Source organism: Calidris pugnax, unplaced genomic scaffold, assembly GCF_001431845.1.
Source record: "Calidris pugnax isolate Ruff unplaced genomic scaffold, ASM143184v1 scaffold11, whole genome shotgun sequence".
NCBI classification, from domain to species: Eukaryota; Metazoa; Chordata; class Aves; order Charadriiformes; family Scolopacidae; genus Calidris; species Calidris pugnax.
This window is the reverse complement of record NW_015090803.1, coordinates 163,345-185,174: the sequence shown is the minus strand read 5'-3', so window position 1 is coordinate 185,174 and position 21,830 is coordinate 163,345. Positions and strand designations below refer to the sequence as shown.

The 21,830-nt window shown below is 42.4% G+C and overlaps 1 protein-coding gene across 1 annotated transcript in view; it reads right to left on the bottom strand.

Annotated features, from left to right (window-relative positions):
• Positions 1–21,790, bottom strand: part of CPNE4 (copine IV) — a 235,656-nt gene extending 213,866 nt beyond the window's left edge. The window contains exon 1 of the mRNA XM_014937914.1: positions 21,650–21,790. The gene's annotated coding sequence lies outside the window, so the exon portion shown is untranslated. The remainder of the gene's footprint in view (positions 1–21,649) is intronic.
• Between the last annotated feature and the right edge of the window lie 40 nt (positions 21,791–21,830).

The window sequence follows — 21,830 nt, the reverse complement described above, 5'->3', positions numbered from 1 at the left end:
AACTAAACTAGGATTACCAGAATGTTTATCCAGCCATTTGTGTTCGAGAAAGAAAACAAGCAAAACCCAAATATTCTCCAAATAAAACCACCTTCAGGAAATGAAGGTGGAATTAACTTTGATGAGCCTACATCCTTTCTGTTCTGCCAGCTCTATTCTGCCAGACCTCAGAGTCACTGAGAAAACCATGAAAAAGCCCTTGTCACACAACGGGCAGCAGGAATATAAGTTCTCTGTCAGCTCTATTTAAGGCACTCTAGAGAGGGATGGGATATGTGCTGCTCGTAATTAAATATAGGGGAATGGCAAGAATAAGGGGCTAGGCAGGCATAGACAGAAATATTAATATAGACGCCTTTATTCATTAAATACTTCTTTAAAAGTTAGTTTAACAGACTAATCTGTCAAGATCACAGAGCTAAGACTGAAGTCTCCATAGCAGGTTAAAGCAGAGCTCTGCCATGTTTCTGCCATGCATTGTTTGATGAGAGGTTGCTAAATGGATTTCCGTATTCAGCAAATCAACATAATCTCATGGCAGATTTAATTTCATTTGCCCATTCTGACCTGGGATTTCTGGAAGTTCTATACTATTTTAAACCTTCCAGCATGCTAGCACCACTAATAGTCCCCAAAAACGATGGTAGTCTTCAAGATGGCTAAACAGCTGAAACAATTCTAGTAAGTCCATAGAACCAAGCAGCATGCTGCTTGCAATTATTCACATTCTTCCTCCAACAAGAAGTACCTTCTGCAGCAGAATATCACAATTACAGTTAAGCTACTTTACTCCTATACCTAGCACTTACCTCCTCTTATGGTCACAGCATAAGGTACAACAGTGCATACTTCAGTATTGGCCTAGATAGAACTTTGATGCAATTGGCTTCCGGTGACTTCCAAATTTCTCTTTTTTTTTTAATTAAAGATGACACTAAATATAGAGTTAGGGACAGCTATGGACCATTTTGGTGCCTAGCTTCCCACTGGTTTCCACCAATACAGATACAGGAATCAGGCAAGTATCTAATGCCATAGATGCTTGCTGTTAGCTTTTCTCTTAGCATTAGCTTAGATCAGGGAAGGTTGCTCTGAATGATATGTCAGTGGAACAGGACTTTCGGAAGTCAAATTTAAATCCTCAGTGCAAATTCCCAACAGTGCTTCAGCAAATCTCCCAATCTTATTTGTGGTTTATTTTCTGTTGTTGCTCTATGCTTTCTTTTTTTAGTCACCGTCATGATTAAAACCATTGGTGAAGAATAAGACAATGGTTCTTGATTTTAGACCTTAGTTTTTGGAGACTACATATGAATTTACCACTTGAGCTGTCAGTAATGTGGTGTCTCCAACCCAATGACATAACACAGCAATAACTTCAGCCACAGAGAGCAATTGTCCAGTCATTTTCAGTGTGTGTCTATGAAAGGGTGTTAACACAAGCAGTGATTCAGAGACCTGACAGAGTTTTGCAGTGTCTTTTTATTGTGTGGTTTATATTCACGGTTATCTTCTTTTAATCCTAGGCATCCATTCTGTATCTCATCTGGGAGTTTCAGCAGGAATTTTTCCCATACTTCACAGCACCAAGCAGACAACATGGTTCCCTTCCTCCAAAAAGGGTGCACGGGCTCTGTATTGCAGCTTCTACTGGACTGAGAGTGCAGTCTCCAACAATCACCATAGTTAAACTTCTCAGGATGACTCTTGTACAGCACTTTACCCTATTTTACGGAGTAAAGCAGAACTGTAAAATTATCCACATAAATAAAAACCTTGAAAACCACATTACCTTACTACTTGAATTTGCAATGAAAAATTGCCAAGGCATATTTGCAGACTTAGTAATTCCCTTAAAAATTGGTTTCTCATTATCTACTTACCTAAATAGCAATTTTACCCTTTTCTGAACATAGATTATTAAATTAGAATAGGTTTTACATTTTCCTCTTCCTGCAACCAAGTTCCTTGAGACTCAGGAGACCAGACCATGCCTGAAGGAACAGAGCAAACTCAATAACTTGATTAAAAGGACCAGACTGCTCAACAAATAAGCCCAGCAAAGGTCCTGTGTTGAAGCTTTCATGCACCAGCCTTTTAATTTTAGAATGACATTCAGTACGGGCAATGAATTAACTAAACAAAAGGACTTGCATGAGTGAGTTAGAGGTGGCTGAACTTGAACTGAGAAAGCAGGCACGTAGATTGAACAGAAAGGATGATAACCACACACTTGCTCTCCTTTAAAAGGACAGTACCTGGTGGGATGGATACCTACCACACGAGCACTTCAGAGGTACACTGGCACCTCTTGTGGAAGGAAACAAGGTAAAACGAGGACCTTCTGGGAATTTCCCCCCACTCTACTACTTTTAAGTATTCACACCAGTATTTCCAGATCCCCATTTTCAAATCCCCCATTTCACATTTCCAACTTGTATTCAAGATGCCCTGATAATAGGGCTGCCAAAGCAAGTAACGCACTGCCAATGCCAAGAAAAGGTCAGTTCAGGCATGACCATATTGAGAACCCTGTTACTGTGAGAATTAGAAGCAATTCTCCCCACTGTTAATCTAGGGATAATACAATCCAACAGTATTAGGAACAGTGCATTAATAACAGCAGTTACTGTACCAGCCACATAATATTCTGTGATCATTATCTAGAATGAGATGTGATACCAGCATTCAGAGCGTACCACTCAAATACTGCACAGAGCTGAGAAGGTGCTGTTTGACATATAACAGGCATTCATATGCCCATCTGACACGGTCACCAAGGGCACCCACCGCTCTTTTGTGCCCATCTCCTCTGCCAAACAAGGGGAATTTCAGACTTTTTGAAGCTGTGGCCAAAGGAAGAACCAGAGAGGAAGGTAGATGGAAACAATTCAGAGGAAACATGAACATTTTTCAGGTTTTAGGGAGGCTTTTTGGTTTGTGCTTTCTGGTTTGTTTTTTTTCTTATTTGGCTGGTTTGTTTTTTTAAATAAATGATGAAATCATACACTTTCATACCACCCCAGAGTGAGTTACTCTGTTTAATGCAAGGATTACTGAATTGCAGGTTCTTTACACACCACACCTCACATCAATGTACACCACCAGCCGCAGCACACACATCCCTCAGTGCAAAGCTCCAGAGACAGGCGAGCGTGCCCTGCATTGCCTGCTGACAGCTAACCTACACGCTGCCTTCTGCAGCCTGGTACGCAAAAGGAGCTCCTGCAACCAACAAATTCACTCCAGTGCACAACACTGATGAGGCTTCATACAAGCACCAGTGACCAGAAGCAGAGCTCTATCTCGTCATTCAAAATTCATCTTGCATGTATTCTGTCTTCTAGAATTAGCCCTCTTAAGAGCTCTCCCATTTCCTTTTCTGATTCACGAGCAGCATCTGACAGGGCTAGGAAACTCACTGAGACTGGCAAACTATAATCTTGCAAAGAAAAAACAGCCCTTCCTAAAACTGCTTTTTCTTTTTACACACTAGTCATAACATTTATTCAGCTACTACCATCTGCGTGCTGTTTGTATTTTACTTACAGCCATTAACACAAAGGAGAATTAAATGATGTGCAGGAGAAGCCAGGAAAAACATTCTTTGGACTCCATGCACTTTAAAACAGCCTTTTCTTACAGATGACAGATTCAGGTCAGGGAAAGTCTAAAATGGGACACTATTGCCACGTAAAACACATTGAATAAGTAGTTAGTGCCCTTCCCCCCAACCCCAACACACCCTCAAAGAGACCTGACTTAAACACATTTGGGTTTATGGTGCTTTGGAAACCTTTGACAGCAACATTTATAGATACTTCTTTGGCATGTTTTTCCTCCCCGTAGCCCTGTGTGTCCCCCTGTTCCCCTGCCTGTATGGCAATCCCATAAATAAAATGTTGACTCTGAGGTAGGCTCACTTGACTTCACTGTAATCAGCAAAGCCCAAGGAGTGGAGAAGAGAGTTGCAGAAAAACTTATGGAATAAAGCATCAAGACAATAGGGAGGAAATACCCATGCAATACATGTATATCCACAAATCTCTTGTCACTTTCCAAACTAGCAGACTTTAGGGGAGACCTGTTTTCATATTTTATTATCCAATTTACTGTAGAACGGAGTAACAGAGTAGAAACCAAAATACAGGCTCTTGGATCTGTTTCTATGGAGAGATGAGAAAACTCATAATTGTGTAAGTCATTTCTGGTTTCTTACATCATCATTGCTAAATCATCAGATCTCCCCTAGACCCACATCTAAGCAGTGCAATGTGCTGAGCTTTCCCTCAACTTAATTTCCCCCCCTAAGAGCTGCAAGAGTTTGTTTTCACTGTGGAAAACCAGTAGGCGTATTAATTACACCAAACCCCAGACAGGATTCAACTAGTGAACGCATTGTAACAAATGTAGAATGCAATGTAAAAAGACTGACAAAAACAGCAAGTTGAAGTCCTGACTCTGCAACCAGATTCTTATCTTAAGGGCAGAAAAGATCACTGCGAACAAGAAGTTTGATATTTTGCATCAGGAAGTGAATAACGTTTCACCTCAGTTTTAAAGCATGATTATGATTTATCATTGAGTGACAGGACAAACTTTTTAAGCAAACATTATGAATAAGACTTACAATAACAATGAATTCACTGCATCCATAGTAAATGCTTCCAAAGATTAAATATTCCCCTTATTAAAACAAACATATTATGCAAGACTCTGGCTTATTGAGTATGCTCACCTGTTCATCATTCGTTTACAGCATTAGCTCAATATTTTCCTTTTTTTTATATATATAATATGAGCTTGAAATTGCTTTTCAAATAGATCTGCTACTTCTTGCTGTAAATAAACTTTTTAATAACATATTTCATGTATAGAAATATGAAACTATGACAGAATTGGGAATTTTAAGAAATTATTTGAAAAAACTTTCCAGATTGCTGCTACTTTAAAGTACACATGCAGTACTTTAAGGGGGAAGAAGAAGAAGAAAAAAAAAAAAGAAAAAGAAAGAGAAAAACCTCTTACAGCCACACTCCTATGTGGCATTAAATACTGTGTCATCGATTCCTGTTGAGAAAAAGAATTGACTTTTAGCCGGGAAAATATGGCTCCTAGGGTTCAATTTGAGTATTTTATAAAGAAAGATAGCAAAAGTGTTACTTGAGGAAACAACAAGTAGAAGATAAAATAAAATCTGCATTTTGAACTGTGAACTGCAGTTTGACTGTGAGAATACTAGTAGAATATAGTACACAGAGTGGAGAAATAAAAAAATTGCCAGCAGCAATTACCAATTTTGGGACCCCGGCTTAAGAAGATGCTTGGTTGGGCTTGTTGGATGTTTGCAGGATGAATCTTTCTTACATAGATCTCCATGAAAAAAGCTTGAAAATAGCTTTAAAGTTGTTCAGATCCATTCAGAATTATACCAAGCTAATGCTGCGTTACCTGATGGGGTGGATTCTTACTAAGCATAATTTTTTAAAATACTCAAAGCTCAAAAATCAACACTGTTCCTTTGCCTGCACTCAAAACAAATTTCTGGATACACCAAAGAACTCTTCTACCATGGTCATAACAGGTATAAACCAAATCAAACCTGCTAGTACATTTTGGACCTTCTTGAGCATTTTTATAGAATTTAACGTCTTTAGTCTGTATTGACATAAAATATATGAACTGGCAGAAAATCAGAGGTTCTATAAAGATAGGTAGGTAGCTTTGCTACCTGTCATTGTGCCTTCCCTCTGGCGTGCTCTGATCTCCTTTCAGCAAAGTCAGTGGACTTACTCAAACCCAGCCCCGCATGCACAGCAGGCTAAACTAGTCTCACAGATTCAGACTGAAGCAGACTAGAATATTCTTACTCTGCTTGCAGGGCTGTAGAGGAACAATCTCTGCAACATGGCACTGGCAAGTACCAGTAGGTGACATCAAATAGCATAGCAAAATGAATAACTGTTTGTAGCCAAAGATTTGTATTTCCAACATTCAGCTAAAGTAGTCTAAAGGAGATGCACAATAGTTAAGAGTCCAGAGCATAAATATGGAAGGTAGCACGGCTCACCTGACTCACAGGAACTTTTAAGTCCTCCTTGACTAAGAGTTCAGAGCCTGGTATTGGAACTTGAATCCCCTTCCTAAACTTGGAAATAGCTGACACTATGTGAAGAGGCACGGGGAGGGGATTCACTGAAGTAGAGGATTCACATTAGCTTTACTGGACAACTGTAGCAATAAAAGCAACGTTGGGCTACTGGTATTTCCACATCCTCTTGCAATGTTAAATAATTTCAAGTTAAATTAACACATTTAAATGAACAGAGAATCCTCGCACAAAATGGTATTTTTGGTTTTGCCTTTTGAAAACATTCTCGTACAAAAAAAAAAAAAGTTAAGGTATTGCACAGGAATACCCAACCTGCTAAAACCTTTGTATAATCTCACCAAAAATACACTAGGGACTAAGGGAAAAAGCATTCCCTGATTTCAGTGGGCTGAAGCCCCATCCCTTAACGATACCTCCCCAAGTTTGATGCCCACCAGTTATTTATGCCACTTATGGCCCCTTAACAGCTAGGTCTTAAGCACCTGGTAACACCTAAATGTAGCATAAAGCTGAACCTTTAAGAGAGTGACAATGGTATCAGGGTAATGCTAGGAGACAGCAGACCCTCTCCAACCACCACCCAACCCAGAACATGAGCCGAATCCTTCCAGTTTCCCATCAGGGCCTACACCTTCATGCAGGTCTCACATGGATCCGTCTTCCCTCCTAGCCCCTCAAGCTCTCTGCTCAGGAAGCTCTACAGTTCAGCATCTTGTTCCTTACCTCCAGCACAACGCAGCTGCTTATCTTCTCAAACAGTAATTGAAGGTGATTTTAACTCTCAAACATCATCCGTTGCTAAATGCACGTGGTTTTAAAAATATCATACAGTAGTTGAAGTAAAGGACAGGCTGTGTATTGCAACATGATTAAAGTCACTGTCTTTAACATTCTTCCACACATTCACTTGGCTGGCAGGCTGGAAAATGCCAAGGCGCTAAAGGTTATTAGACTATTGTTTATGACAATGGAAGTGTGAAAATTTGCAGTCATGATAACATATTCAACTTAAAAGAGATGATTAAAAAAACCCCTTACACACAAAAGCTCTGACTGCCCCTTTACCCAGCTGACAAAGGAGCTTTCTTCCCTCCTTCCCTACTCCCTCAAAAAAAAAAAATTTAATCTCAACATATAATAAAGACTGAGAGGAACAGAAAAATTAATTTAATGGATTTTTCTACATGCATTATGCAAAGCAATTTTTAGTCTGGAAAGAGGTACTGCAGTTACCTAAATTGACTCTTGAGGGTATTTTACTTAGAATGAATGTTTAATAGATGTTATCTCAGTTGAAGTAAATAGCTCATGGAAGAAAAATAGCTCTAAATCTCTTCATAAATAGTAATTTTTTCAAGTGCTTCTACATGGGCCAAAAGTATACCTACACTACTGAAATATCACAAGCATCTATTTCTGCTTGTCACTTAATTTGTTTGACTAGAAATTAGATTTTTCAGATCAAGGTTCTGCTCTTTTTCTCCAATATACACAAAATATCATGAAAATGTTCTTTTAGGGGAAATGCATATAACTCGTGTCGGACTGGAAGTCCAAACACCCTTCTTCTGGTGCCTCACTGCCACAGATCCCTAGTACAATTGCAGACAAATCAAATAACCCTGCTGTCCCTCTGTTCCCAGTCAGTAGAGCGGGAGTAGCATTACTTCCCCTCTTTGCACGGGATTTGAAAAAGCACAGCAGCAACGTTTGTGACTCATTCACCAAGGCGCTGAGGAGCAACACCATTCAACATCTGTAAGAATTCATAGGCTAGTTAGACTGTGACTTCAAAGGCAGTTTTTCTTTTTAATCTTCCCTTCCTTTTCTTCCTGCTTCAACCTTTTTATATTGCCTTTTCCTTCCCAGGGGGTTAAAACCTGCTCCCAAATACACACCTCATGTAAGAGAGACCGTGACAGTGAGTGAAGGCAGACCTGATACCCCACATTGCTGCCCAGCCGTCCCTCACACCTGAACCCTGGTTTCCCCAGAATACCCTCAGTCCCTCGCTACTGGAACAAGAGCAGAAAATGCTGAGAGACCCCACTTTCCCCGACAGCCAGTAATACCCTGGGCAATAGCAGTACTATTTGTGCTTTCCAATCAAGTTTAATTGGATGGGGGAGAGCTGCCGAAAATGTTTATTATGAAAACCAACCCCCAAAATCCCAGAGTTTCAGTCTCACTGTTACACCAAGTTACTCATGATTTCCACTCACTTTTAGTGCTTTCAACTAAAAATTGAATGACAATCTACAGCAAAGAGTTATCAGCCCTGTCTTTTGTCCAAAGGATAATAGCCCCTGAAGAGAAAGAGAGATTGAAATCCTTCCTCTAACCTAGAGGATTCAGAGGTTTTCCTCTCTCCTTCCAAACAGTTGTGCTATTAATCCAGTTTCCTGATGCTGCCTTGGTCTCTCCCACAGACAGTTTGCCCCTGCCAGTAATGTACTCCAATATGACCTGAAACCAGGCTGAAGCCAGAGGCACTGCACCTCCTCTCCCTGCCACAGCTGGCTGAGCACAGAAGCCAGATGGTTCTCTTGTCCTCTGGCCCAGCTTCAGTACAAACATTTTACAGAAAAAGGAAAGTTTCCATCTATCCATAGAAAACACTTTAACTACCACCTCATGCAAAGGACCGGCCAATTCTTGCTGTTGATTTTGTCAAGGACATCTGTGTTCTGCTGCAAACAAAACTACTTCAGATGAAAACAAAATTTCGTTTTCAGGGAGGGAATATTTCATTTGGCCTTTCCAAATCTTGAAGAAAAATTACTTTCAAAATGAAAAATAAGTTAGAGGAAGATTTGTATCAGAACCAACCAACCAAACATTGGTGTTTACTTGGTTTAGTGGGCAAACAAACTACTTTATGCACCCACCCCGCAAGCAAAGACAAGTGTTTCCTGACACAGAAAGCAAGAAGAAGTTTTTTAAAAACTTCTTCATCTTAATAATATGGTTAGAGAGCCATAAACCCCTTAAATTCTACTTTAAAATACACTAGCAGTAAAAGTTGAGTGGAACTGAGTGCTAGATGTTAAATGAGTGCTAAAACCTGATCCTTTTTATCTCTGAATAAAACACAAAAAACCATACTCAGTTGAAAATCTTTATAGATAATTTGTTTAAATAGAACACAAAAAACCACTCTTTTTCAGATGTTTACACTTAAGACACTGCTCATAACTTTCATTTTTATTTCCACTCCTAACAAGAAATCAAGATGACAACACAATGCATAATGTTAAACTATGCAACACTGTAGATTGTTTGGTTTCTTTGCTCGTTTTCTACCCAGCTCAGTGTTGTTTGATGCTTTGTGAGTATTTTATGAAGTAAAAAACCCAATAAGCTCCCCAAACTGGGTCCTGCAAATACTGTAAGTCTGCATTGAGTTAGATACCTGTTGTTCAAAGAAATAACAAGAAACCAATAGAGATTATGGCACACAAATTACACCAATAGACATTTTATTTTAGAATTGTTAGGAAAAGCAGCTAAGTCACAAACCAGCTGTGCATTCAGAGTCAAGTCTCCAAGCTATGCATTACATAATAAACTCCCAGCAAAAAAACAGACTAAAAAATACCATTTCCTGTCTTACTCTCCATTTTCAAAGTATTCCACAGGCATGAAATGCTTACATCTCACACCCTTCAAGGAAGAATTACTGAATAAAGCACCTTTGCCTCATGTTTCTTGTTCATGAGATGTCATGAAAACATGGAGTGGGGCTAAGGCTGAAAATGAAAGGGGTCCTGGGAACAGAATACGAAGTCAACAAAAATGTTGGGAGCAGTGGAACAAGAACTATGTCTTAGTCTCTTGTTTCCTTGAGACCATTGGTCTTGCTATTTAAGCATCCTTGCTTTTTTCTTGCAACAGGGAAATGTTCTGATCACCTCCTTTCTAATTAGGAAAGGAAAAGTCACCGAATCAGTGCCCTTAGACCCACAGCCTTTCTCAGTGTACCCAAATACCTGGGTGGTGACAAGTACAGCACAGAGACAGAGCCAAGTGACAGCTGGAGAAACCGATGTTGCTAAATCATACTCCTGGTCAAAACTTATTTAATCTTTTCTGTTTAAGGCCCCAGTGCATCTTTGAAAGATATCGGGATGCTTGCATGTATCAAATATGATCTAGAAAACTATTTAAATCAGGTATGGCCAGCCTTCCTACTTCCAAGAGCCTCACCAGCATCCTCATATTGCTTCAAGACATTTACCCAAGACACTTAGAGAGAAACCCCAGAGATGGTTCAACAGAAAAGGGATGACAAGAGCTCTCATGAATCACAGCTTGGTAACACAAGGGATGTCACTGTGGGAGCTGCCACAAGGGGCCCTTTCAGACATTCACCATCTGTATAAGCCCAAATGTACAAGTATTAACAAACAATTCAGGTAGGACTTCCTGCAAGGAGCCAGGCAGCTCCATCCGTCTCCACCCCACCAACTCCTTTCAGGGCCTCTGCTCCAAAGCTTCTGCTGCTCATGGGTTGCTTTGCAGCAGGCATCCTGGCAATCCACTCTCTGTGGCAGATTATGAACCGAAGAGCAAGGTGGTTACATTCAGTTTACAAGGCTCACAAGACATTGTATACTGACAGCTAATGCTTTACCTTTTCCTGTGTTTTCCTCCCAACACATGGCTATTAAGAACATTTAACACCAATCCTTCGCTTACTCATAAGCTTTTAGCTGCATACTAATTTCTTCTCCACTTCAATGCATAAGCAACTAGAACTTCTACCTTATTTTCCAACTGCAATTCTGCTGGGTGGTTTCCATCTGCTGACAGTACCCACACTCAGTTTAAAAAGCAAAACAAACCAAAAACAAAACAAGCAAACAAACGAATGACAACAACAAAAAACGCACCAGCACAAAATCCACACTACACAAGTTCTTTGCTATCAGAGTCATGGATAGGTCACATCAGAATCAGTTTAGAGAAACTGAATTTGTGGTCTAACTTATATCATCACTAAGCCAAGGAAACCACAATCAATAAGAGATTACATTCGACTGAATTTTCTTGGCAACAGCTTCACGAAAAATGTTAGGGCTACTCTCTCCTTTGTTTTCTTATATATTTCAGAAATCACTGGGCACTGCCACTTTTGCAGATCTCACGCATTCTGCTGGCAGCCTACACAGTGGTAATTTGTGAACACTGCTTAAGTGCAGCTCATATTTTGTCAATGAAGTTTAAGAGATCAGCTACATTGCAAGCCACTTGCTGCATCCATCTTCCCTGATTCTCCTGAACTGCGGAGAAATGGGCCATTTCTAATTGATCAAACCCTCAACATTCTCACTTCGCTGTATCATTGAACTCTAATTTAGCCTCTGCTCGCAGATATAAAACTGCATCCTTTGAAAAAATTAGTATCTGACAAGTCATGGGTGGTCACTGGAAAATGGATACAACAGCATGGAAGAATTATTCACTTGTTAAATAGGTTGTTTAACACAACTACTTCCACAATAAAATTCCACCAAGACGTAAGTGCAAATAAGCAAATTAACTCTGGGTACTCACTAAGGAGAATGATTATACCGTAACTATTTGCCCGCAGTGAAATGCATTATATATGAGAGGGTAATAAAATTGAAGTCATGTAAAAATCTGCTTTTTGCCAATTATGATCCTAAATGCCTACAGAACACATCCAGCTTTGTCATCATCACTTGTAAAAGTCATACTTCATTGTATACTTTCTCAGTAAGGACCAGGTTAAGGTTTTCCTAATACTATGTAGGTAGCATGTAAGTAAGAAAACTGTCAGGACACAGGATTTATTTCAGTAAAAGGTGGGCAAATGTAGTTTAACAGGACAGGAAAGGAAACTGACGCATTATCATCACAAGTAGCAAGGTGTAGAAACCAAATAATCATTTAAGGCAGGAAACAATTATCTTCACTCTCAAAATACTTGCTGTGAACACCAGTTAAACTTTGGCAGCAGACCTCCCTTTGGGAAGGGTTCAGCCTGCATATGGGACCCTTAGTTCCCCTCAGAAGGGAACCACCTATAACTATTGCCATTCTCCTTTTCTTCACAGAGATGGTTTTAATACATGGAGCTGGCTGCTTCAGGAACTCCCTGGATAAGCCGTTATCACTACGTTCGATTCCCTCATCCTCTATCTCCAAAGGCTTGTACCTGTTCTGTACAGGCACCTGGGAAGGCAGGGGAGGCCTAGAGGAGACTCTCCTCCTGTCCCCAGCAGGTACCTGCTTCCAATCCCCCTCGTCCTCTCCTGCTTCCCCTCCTTCTGCCTGCGGACAAGAGGGCAGAGGATCCTCTACCTCTCATGGAGCCTCCACCTGCTCCTTTTTCCCCAGGGATGGCAGGGCCTGGCTCCACCAATCCATTTCCTTTTTGCATTCCCAAATGGACCTCAATCTTTCCACTCCCTCCTTAAGCTCAGCCACCAGGCTGAGATGATCACTGGCCTACCCACTTGTCTTTTACCTACTGTACCACCTATTCCAAACTGTCAAATAGCATATGACATAGCAGGCCAGTTTACTGGTTCTTACCTCCAGCCAATCGCTCACTTACAACACTTGTCAACATCTGGAGCTTTACCTTCCTCTATTTCTTTCAAAATAAAAGTTTTCCTTACCGTAGGCAATCCATATCAGCACCATTTGTCACTGTCTAAGACCAGGCAAAGAGCCAATTATAAACCACATTAGTGTCAGAAATACGTACAAAAACAAACTGATGGGTACAAGTCCAGCACAGAGAAGGCTTAAGTTACCAGGCTTCTGCAGGCATCCAGTTATTTTGAAAGTAGTTCAAATAACCTTGCAGCTACTATTCGCTGTGCGTCCTCCTAAGGGAATCAGCACAGCATAGCTCACGCTGCTTTCACACCTCAGCTTTGTGTGAATCCTCTTCCTAGGGGTTCAGCTGTCTGTGATCCAAGCCCTAGTTTTGACACAGCAGAACTGCATAACCTTGGATGAAACTTCTCAGGAAACTGCCAGCTTGCAAGAAAGCTGTGTGGCAATACTTAGACTAGAGCCATGATAGATAAGAACAGTAAATTTGCAGCTAGACACAAGATCCTTGAAACATAGGTTGTTAACAGTTCAAGGACTCAATAAAAAACAAAACAAAACAAAAACCTAAGAAAATCTGTGGAAACCTACAGTGAAAAAAACAGAGTCAGAATATAGCAACACTGAGAATCAGTCCCTCCAAGATACAACAGAAGTCAACTTTCCCCAGTACTGATGACTGCCAGGCCAGCAACAGTACCAGAAAAAGTGAAGCCACACTTGGAGTGCTGTGTCCACTTCTGGGCTCCTCAGTACAAGAGCAACATGGACACACGGGAGAGAATCCAGCAAAGGACCACTAGGATGATGAAGAGACTGGAGCACCTCACATAAAAGGCAAGGCTGAGAGAGCTGGGACTGTTCAGCCTGGAGAAGAGAAGGTTTGGGGGGATCTTATCAACGTATACAGGTACCGAAGGCAGGGTGCACAGAGGTTAGAGCTGGGCTCCTTCCAGCGGGGCGCAGTGACAGGACCAGAGACGATGGGCACAAACTTAAACACAGGAGCGTTCCCTCTGAACATCAGGAATCACTTTTTCTCAGGGAGAGTGACCAAGCACTGCCACAGGTTGCCCAGGGAAGTTGTGGAGTCTGCTTCCTTGGAGAAATTCAGAAACTGTCTAGGCACATTCCTGGGCAACCGGCTCTAAGTGGCCTTGCTTGAGCAAGGGGGTTGAACCAAATGGCCTCCAGAGGTCCCTTCCAACCCTTGCTATTCCGTGAACCAGGTTTCTGGTTGGACGGTATATGTCAATGCTTTGCCTCATTGCTCACTAATCCCAGTTATCTACCACATATCTCAATCAACAAGTAACTAGTTTAAAGTTACATACATCTTATTTCATAGTCTCTTCATGCACAGTACAGGGTGAACAAAGTGACCAAAAGAGAGCGTTACAGCTAACTGTGTTAGCTTTTCCCCATGGGGGCAGTTAACAGGATCTGCATCTACGCTGCTGACCAAGCACACTCCATTAAAATTCTACTGTTACAAATGCACTAATGAAATAAGAAATAGTTCATAAGAAGTCCCTACGAACTAGACATTTTATCTTTGTGTGCAAAAACTGGAATACCATCTCTCCCTTATCAGTCCATGGAAGACATTTAAGAATTAATCATCTAAATGCTACTTCTCCAATAAAATTTTCATTGTAATCAATTTTATTCATGTTGCAGTTATACTTATTTTTCAAACTCTTTTGAGTTGGAGTGAAAGCATTACATCAGCTTATTCAGGTCTATCTTGTGTTATCTCTTCCTGGGGTCCACAGTTGAACACAGTCCACTTATAAAAAGGACTAATAAAATTCCACCCAAAAAAATATCTTCCTGTGTAATTAGTTACTTTCATATCATTCTTGGCACTTATAACAATTACAGAAGTGAGACAATATTAAATTCAATACTAAGGGATAATCTCAGAAAAACATTTGTTTAAATATTTTCCTATGCCTCTTTGTGTATACTTTGTTCTAAACCAGCCATTCATTACAAATCCGTGTTCAGAGAGATGAGGGTTTAGTATCTTGTTTCTAATTATAAGCTACTTCTGACATTTTAAGCCGCAGTTACAAATGCATATGACAAACATTTATGTTGAAAGGCTAGAAGATGAAGCTTCAGAAGAGATACACACAAGGTATCTGAGCTTGTGAAGAGAAAGTTACTTAAAATATAGTTCACCAGCTTTCCCAGTTCTGACTGCTCTATAGTCTGACAGCAAATTCTTTCTTCTTGAAAGCAAGATTGTGATAGGCATGAAGAAAAAAAACGTATGCTGTCCTTTTTCCTACAAGTTGCATGTGAGCTTTCATGATATCAAATCAAAGTTAACATAAATATTTATTTGGAATCTCTATCAGGTTAGCAAGCAAAATTAAAATTACTCAAGCAGTATTTAATCTAGATGAAAAGACAAAAGGGTTTTCCTAAATTCAGAGAAAACTACATGTGCCTTAAAAGTTTCTGCTTGCTTTTTTTACGCTTGCCTATGGCCAACTCCCCTCCGTACTGTCAGCCCCAACACACAGGAGATGACGTATTTTATACATCTGCAAAATTACCAAAACCTAAGCTGTAGCATAGCAAACCTCCTTCTGCTTCTTCCACACAAGTGAAGGTGAGCCTCAGCCCAGACCATTAACACAAGACTAAAAGCCTTTCTACAAGTTCAAACAGAACATACCCAGGCATTGACAAGCTGCCTGCAATCCTTCACAGGGAACCGGACACTACTTAAAGCTCTCTGACAGACAGGCTAGTCCAATCTCCTATTTCCCCTTCTTTTATTCTTCTCTTCTTCATCTGTACACTAATTCCATACAAATATTTTCATAGATTTTTTCCCCCTCATTTCTTTGATCACTATGCAAAGCTGAGCCTATCTGGCCAAATGTCTGGCAAGATCTCCAAGTAATTTTCAGTCTTCCTCAGTGAACCTTAATGATCCCATTAAACTTTCACTGTAAATTAACAGTCAAGTAAAAACATCTGCTTATATCTGTTACCAACACATGATGTACCGAGGCAACATTTGCACCAGGAGTATACAAATGATGTGCAACTCCATCAACTTGCAAATGCAATGGTAACAGCAGCAGTAATTAGCATAAAACCAAATAAGAACCAGCTGTCTACATTACTTTGCACACTGTTAGCTGGCGGTTATTAATTTGTCCACATTTCCAAGGCACTGACAGATTACTGGTGTTGACATCAGTGCCATCACTTACAGCCCTCACATAAGTGCATAGATATTATCTTACTGTAGATATTTTACAAGATATTTTTTAATTCAACAAGCCAGTTCTGCATGTATCAGAATATCCAGTTGCTTATTGACAGAATCCTTCTAAGTGGCAACTAACAATCCCAGTCCTTCGCATTATGCTGAGCAACAGTGACAAGCATTACTAAAGACAACAATCTTGCCTGAAGGCACTGGACAATGTAATCAAGAGGAGAAACTCCCTTAAGTAAACAGACACTCAAAAAAGAGTTATAAATTAATTCCAAATACCACCCATGTGCAAGCTGCACCCCATATCCAAATGACTGGCTTTTGCCACCTGTAAGAAGGGTGTCTTGCCCTCTCCAAATGTACAATAAATGTCTGTCTTGCTGCGTGATGACTGACAATCCAAATAACATTTAGTGATCAATTCACAGTAAATAATTCACTGAAGGAAATTACAGCAGGCAGTAGATTAACAGGCATGGATTAACTGCGCAGGTACCATGCCAGAGCAGTTCCACAGCTCACAATCCTTTCCACCAAGAACAGTTTTCTTGCCTAAGGCACATCCATTTTCCATTTGTCCACTGTTCAAGGGAATTTTACTCTGTACTACCCCAACTCTCTGTAACAGACACTTACAGACTTTGCTGATCCATGAATGACACTCATTAGCAAATTAAATGCTGTAGGTACTCCCTCTGTCAATCATGCCTCTATTAAAAATAAATGAGGAATCAAAGTCAGACGGGTAGTCAACAACAGAAATCACAGCTCTAGCCACAAAAGGTTGATCTGGCCAAGGATCCTCTTAGCACCCTATCCTGAGGTGCTTCTTGCACTCCCTTCAGTCAGGCTACCAAAAACCTGGCAGCTATTTCATTTCCAGCTTTGGAGGGCCTGGGCTGGAAAAGTAGGAAAGGCTAGTGGTAAGAAGATGTTGGGAAGGCGGGGGGGGGCAACAAGCTAAATTAGGAGAGGGAACTCCTCCTGGCCAGGCAAGGTCATATAACAAAACCACAACCACAACGAAAGGACTTTGCTGTGGAAGGACTTCTGCTGCAGCAGCCTTTGCCTTGCCTCAATGCCCCCCTCCCAGCAGCTCACCCACCAACGCTCACTCTCTGTGGGAACAAGCCCGGGTGCTCGGATACCCTCTCCCCAGGGCCCTGCGACACCAGGCTGCTTCGCATCAGGATACACAGCAAACTTCACCCGAAGGCAGCTTGGCAGCGGATCGCTTCGATGGCATGACCCCGCTTTGGGGACCACCTACACGCTGCACTTCGGATTTCAGTTGAGGCTCCGCCGCTCCTCGGGCGCCCCCTGGCGGCCCCGCGCCCCGCTGCCGGCGGGGCAGGGGGACAGCCCGCCCGGCCCCGCCGATGCCCCACCGCTCCCGGCCCGCGGACCCTCCGCTGCCCCCCGAGCTCTCTCGGGCTGACTAATCAAAGGAAGAGATGTAATTAATGTGCGTGCCGGCAGAGAAGGGGGGGAGGTACCGGGACCGCGCATCCCCCGCGGGCTGCCGTACTTAGCGCTAGCGCCACTTAGCAAACCAGTATCAGGGGGTTGCCACAAAAGTGTTAGAATCAGGCAAATCCCATAGTTTCTGCAGGCACTGGTGGAAGTCCCAAGGTAGTTTAATTGGGCTCACCCCGCCTACAGTCAGTTTCTTAGGGAGATCAGTGGGAATTGGGCCATTTACTGCATCAGTCTTCAGCCGGTATTTGAACATCTTAGAGAAAGGGTAAAGTCCTGGTAAGATTTCCCTGCAAAGCCACTTGCAATGTTATGTTTCCATTCTCGTGCAATAGCAGGTACAATCCCTCTCCTAATTCATTTCTGCACTTGGGATGGTCTCCAAACACCTGCGCTGAAACGCATAAGGAGCACTTTTCCCAGCACTGTACTCAGCTGGAGCAGACTTGGTAGGTACAGTATTTCTGCAGGCTCACAGCTGTGATTCAGCAAAGCACTCAAGCTTATTCACCAAAACACTTTGGCATGTGTTAGGTTTTTAAGCATGCACGTAGCTCCCCTTGTCTCTGTAGCTTTTTCTAGGGCACAAATGCCACTTTATACAACTTATCTTTCTTTGAGGATCAGGGCTGTTTAAGGACATGCACACCACCTTGAAGAAGAATGTTCCTAAACCAGAGCTAGAAGGCACCTTCACAGCTGCACAGTGTTTGCAGCAAGAGGGCAAGCAGAAGCAAATTAACACCACCTCTTTTTGTTAATTTGCAGCAAACACAGAAACAACAACTGGCTGATTAATGGGAGACACATCAGGGTCTTCAGCTGCTCAAATGTGAGTCTACACAGTATAAATGTCTCTCACTGCCAAGAGCCAGCATCAGTGGCACATGCAACCGAACCAGCAAAGGACGCTTCGGTTCCAAGTGCAGACAAAAGCAGACCCTTCCAAGCAGCACACCTTGCCATACAGAGGTTCTGCTGCCAGGCATCTTCCAAAAAAAACCCTTAGCTACTCTTTAAAATTGCACACTGCAGTTTTTAAGAGCAAAAATGGATTTAATTTTGAGTCACAAACGCTAAAACCCCAAAGTTAGCACTTTCACAGCAACCCCAGCACAGCTCTAGGTTGGCATGTATTCTTCATCCTCAAGTCAGAAATTCCTGCTTGCTTAAAGTCACCTTTCTGATGAAGTAAAATACAACAGATTACATTAAATTTTAGCTTGGATATTTATGTCAAGTGTTGCTGACTAATGGTTGCATCGGGAACCATAATGCTGACCGCGGGTATTCAAATTCCCCACTCTAACAATCCATTAACAGAGTGTTGCTTTTGCACGGAGTCTACTAGATGATTTTAAAATATTAAAATAACAAACCTAGAGAAAATGGAAGCTATGACAGCACAATACCAATGCCTACCAAACACCATGTGTGTGCAAAGACACAGAAAGCCATATAATAGAAAAACACTTCTTAAACTTTGAACACTGTCAGCCAATCATTAGATGCAATAACTAGAAATATCATTATTTTATAGCAGAATTCAAACATAGTCAATAGCAAACATGGCAAACAGTCTAGGTAGGATTGCCAGTCTAGAGTTTTCTCTATCTGCCTTCAACTTCTTGCTCTTTTAGACTTCCCGATTGACCTGGAAAGGCACTTAAGTCTCTCCTCATCCTTAGTACTTTCCTATCCCACCTCTATGAAGAATCAGCAATTATGATATATTGGTGGTAGCTGCCATATAAATGTGCCCTGTAAAGTAGCACTGAACACACACCACCACAAAGCCTACTCCATTAGGTGTTCTGTACATGGAGAGCTCCAAGCTTTGGCATGCTGCTAAGAAAGTGGTTTTTCCATCCAAGGTGCAAACATCCCATCTTAGGAGTAGAATTAGTCCACGGTAATTCACCTCACTTCAGTCTTTTAAACTGAGGTACGTTTAAAAGCACCCTATTTTAGAAAAATCTCTCCCCAAAGATTAGATGGACAATGAGGCGTGACAGCTCAGCTACACAAAGTGGTAATGCTCTTCACACGCATATTAAGAATCTTTTTGAATGTTATTAACAAGCTTTCTTGAATACTTTTAGTGCTACGTAATTTGTTTCCTACTGTCCTAGCCCAGGAAAGCTGTTAAGCTTATTCTTGAGTTTTTCCATGGACTTATCCTTAAGGATAGTAAGTATCCAAGCCTCCAGTGTGGCCATGAGATTAGCAGTACCAAAACGTGTATCTACAAACACTGAATTTACATATATCTATTTGTACCGGATCGTGGTCTCAGTTTGGGAACACCAGTGCTAAAGAACCAAAATGAACAAGAGTCACACTGGTATGCCCCAGTTCAGAAACACTACCCGTTCTTGTACATCCAAACCCAACTGCCCCAAACACAGCAAATAAACCTGCCCCACCAAGAATTATTTTAAGGCTATTTGAAACTTTTGAGTAACGTGCATTTGAAGTCCCAAGGACCACAATACAGCACCTTTTTCTCACTCAAAGAGCAAGATCGATCAGATTTTTGCCACCTGGATTTTCAAGGACCCAAGAACAAACTCAAGAAATACCATCCCAAAGGAGTATTCTCATCTGAAAGTAACAGCACAAAGAAAAAGCATTGGGTTTTGTTTGTTTAGCCTTCCCCAAGTCTGCTCCTATATTGCTGCTATTTGAAGTGCAAGAAAATTTCCATTTTATTTTACTTACTTTCACACCTTAAGAAAAGCAATTTGATAGCAACATTTGCAGTTGCAGCAACAAAAGTTCCACAAATAATTGACTGGATTCCATGATCAGCTATTTTAGGTATAGAGAAAAATAACGCAACAGCAAGAACTGAATAGTCAGTTCACGTGTGGAAATTGCAACCTGCAAGCTTTTCTGTGATTGTTTCTCTGCTTTATTTAACAGTTCTGCATAATCATATCAGAAAGAGTGCTCTTTAAGGGGGATACTATAGTAACATGCATGCCTGTGCGTCTTTACTACAGCTGGGTCCCCGATTCTTAACAAGGGCTTCTGACTCAACTCCAAGAGCAGCAATAAGGGACAGAACGCGTTCAGGATGAAGCCAACTGACTTTATCTAGCACTGCCACCAAAACACATGGAGCATTTCTAGATTTCAGTAACTATCTCCAATAGCTGTCACCCGTTTGTCAGTTTAACCAACAGATTTATTCTTCTTTAAGGCAGGTAAAACAGCCCTCCCGCTCCCTCGGACATGTCAAGTGGAGAGGGCTGACTTCTTTAAGCAGAGAAAGGAAACTATTTGCCTTGAAAGTGTTTCAGCCGGACCAGTGGAAACAAGAGCCCGACGCAAAGTTACCTAAGGGAGCCCACACTGCACATCCACAGCCAGTTGTGTAACGAACCTCAGGGTGATTTTACAGGTTTTAATCAGGGAAAACTCCCCGCTGATTTCCACGAGGGAGCTCTAATCAATCAAAAGCTGCAAGAACAGGATCCGGTTTTCTCCCTTTTAATGAAAAGGTTTATTTTAAGCTTAGGAGAACATCAGACTGTGTGAACTCAGCAAGTCCGTAACTCTCGCTTTAACGGCACAGGGAATGTGTCCTGCGTGTACCAGCCACTGAAACTAATCTCATCCTCACCCTGCCTTTGGTAGCACACATAAAACCCCCAAAAAACCCCACAAAAACAGCAACAGAGACCCGATATAAAACAGTTTCACGAATAACGGACCTGCTCTCCGGCTGCGACCTTCGTGGGACAGCTGAAAGAAAAGACGGCGGGGGCGGTGGGCGATCCACGGCTCTTTAAGCCAACTCCACCGCCTCAGGGGAAGGGTGGGGGGGAAAGGAAGACCGGCGTCCCCGCTCGGGTTCCTCCCCGAAGTTGGGTCTCTCCCCGCAGCCCGCCGGGGAGCTGGTGCCACCGCGGTCAGCGCAGAAGGCAGCCGAGGGGACCGGCTCCCTCCCCGCGGCCGGCGCCCGCCGAAACGGCGGCGGGAAGACCCGGGCGGCGCTGAGGGACAGAGAGAGAGGGAGGAGGGCGGGCTGCGAGGCACCCGCTGCACGTGCGCCCCGCTCCGCGCCCCTCACCAACGGCCGCCGCCTCGCGCCCCAACCGACACCAACGGCCGGGGCGCGCGGCGGAAACCTCGCGCCCCAACCGACCCCCCCCCTCGCGCCCGTCCCGCCCGCTCCACAACTTCCCCTCCGGGTCGCCGCCCGCTCCAACCGACCGACCTACCTGCCTGCTTGGCTGACTGGCTGGCTGGCGGCGGGTCCCTCTCAGCGGCTGGCGGGAAGGCAGGAGCGTTGTCCCTCCGGCGGGGCAAGCCCCATGTGAAGAGGAGCGAGGGAGCCCGGCGGCTCCACCGCCGCCGCTGAGGGGAGGGGACGGAGGGAGGAGGCGGGCGCGCCTTGACGCG